The 1,660-nt window shown below is 59.4% G+C and overlaps 1 long non-coding RNA gene across 1 annotated transcript in view; it reads right to left on the reverse strand.

The window, feature by feature from the left end:
- LOC115949211 overlaps nt 1-1,334 on the reverse strand; it is a 1,767-nt gene extending 433 nt beyond the window's left edge. Inside the window, exons 1-2 of the long non-coding RNA XR_004082795.1 lie at nt 1,229-1,334; nt 324-445 (exon numbers count right to left, since the gene is read on the reverse strand). This is a non-coding gene — a long non-coding RNA (uncharacterized LOC115949211). The remainder of the gene's footprint in view (nt 1-323; nt 446-1,228) is intronic.
- Between the last annotated feature and the right edge of the window lie 326 nt (nt 1,335-1,660).

A 1,660-nucleotide genomic window follows, 5' to 3' on the forward strand; every position in this document is an offset into this window, starting at 1 on the left:
CATCCCAGCCCCTCCCAATCCCTCCCAATCCCCTCCCAGTCCCTCCCAGTGCCCCCCAGTCCCTCCCAGTCCCTCCCACTCCATCCCAGTTCCCTCTCAATCCATCCCAGTCCCCCCCAGTCCCTCCCAGTGCCCCCCAGTCCCTCCCACTCCATCCCAGTCCCTCCCAGTTCCCTCTCAATCCATCCCAGTCCCCCCCAGTCCCTCCCAGTGCCCCCCAGTCCCTCCCACTCCATCCCAGTCCCTCCCAGTTCCCTCTCAATCCATCCCAGTCCCCCCCAGTCCCTCCCAGTGCCCCCCAGTGCTCCCAGTTTGGCGCTCACGCGTTCATGCTCTTGCCGGAGCCGCTCAGGACGATGTACGGCGTCTTCTGCGCCCGCTGCTTCTCCTGCAGCAGCGCCACCGTGCCCAGGGGGGTGTCACTGGAGCTCATCTTCTTCAGCAGCTGCGCCCCAAAAACGGGGGGAGGGACCCCCAAATCAGGGCCGCCCCAAAAACCCCAGAAACGGCCCCAAAAAAACAACCCGGAGAATTCCCGGAATTCCAAAGGGAAACTCCCTGAGTTTTGGGGGCTGGGGGACACTGGGGGTCCCCTTCTTTGGGGGCTGCACCCCATAATCAGAGGGGTACCCCAAGATCAGGGGGACCCCAAAAACTCTGGGAATTCCCCTAAAACATCCAGGGAAAAAAACCCCAAAATCTCAAGGGAATGCCCCGATCCCATTGCTGGGGTATTGGAGACCCCAAAACCACAGGGGAGACCCCAAAATTGGGGCTGGAGGTGCCCAAATTGGGCTGGGATTCCCCAGTGGAGCTGGGGGGACCCCAAAAGCCTCCAGGGGACCCCAAAAGGCTCCGGGGGATCCCAAAATCAGCCTGGAGGATCCCAAAATTTGGGCCAACGACCTCAGAAACATCCCGGGAACCCCAAAATTGGGGTCAAAACCTTCAGCAGAACCACGAGACCCCAAAATTGGTGTGGAGACCCCAAAATTGGAGTGGAGAGCTCAAAATTGGGGTGGAGACCCCAATGGGAGCATGAGGTGGGGGGGTATCTCAAAATCCCCCAAAAATCTCCAAAAAATGCCCCAAAATTCCCCCAAAAACGTCTCAAAAATCCCCCAAAAATCTCCAAAATTCCACCAAAAATCCCTGAAATTCCCCTCAAAATCCCCAAAATTTCTCAAAAATCCCCAAAAAGCCCCAAATCCCCCCAGATGCCCCTCACCGCCTCCTCGTCCAGCTTCTTCATCCTCCTCTCCGTCTTCATCTTCCCCGAGCCCTTCCCGTGGAAGCGATGGGAGAGCTGCCGGAACGCCTGGGGGACAGCGGGGACGTTGGGGACAGCAGGGGGACACTGGGGACATTGGGGACAGCAGGGGGACATTGGGGACACTGGGGACATTAGGGACATTGGGGACAGCAGGGGGACACTGGGGACATTAGGGACATTGGGGACAGCAGGGGGACACTGGGGACATTAGGGACATTGGGGACAGCAGGGGGACACTGGGGACATTGGGGACACTGGGGGCTTGGGGGGACACTGGGGACACGGGGGGCTTGGGGACATTGGGGACAGCACGAGGACATTGGGGACATTGGGGACACTGGCAATGTTGGGGACATTAGGGACATTGGGGACAGCACGAGGACATTG

This window comes from Geospiza fortis, unplaced genomic scaffold (assembly GCF_000277835.1).
Source record: "Geospiza fortis unplaced genomic scaffold, GeoFor_1.0 scaffold3004, whole genome shotgun sequence".
Taxonomy (NCBI): Eukaryota; Metazoa; Chordata; class Aves; order Passeriformes; family Thraupidae; genus Geospiza; species Geospiza fortis.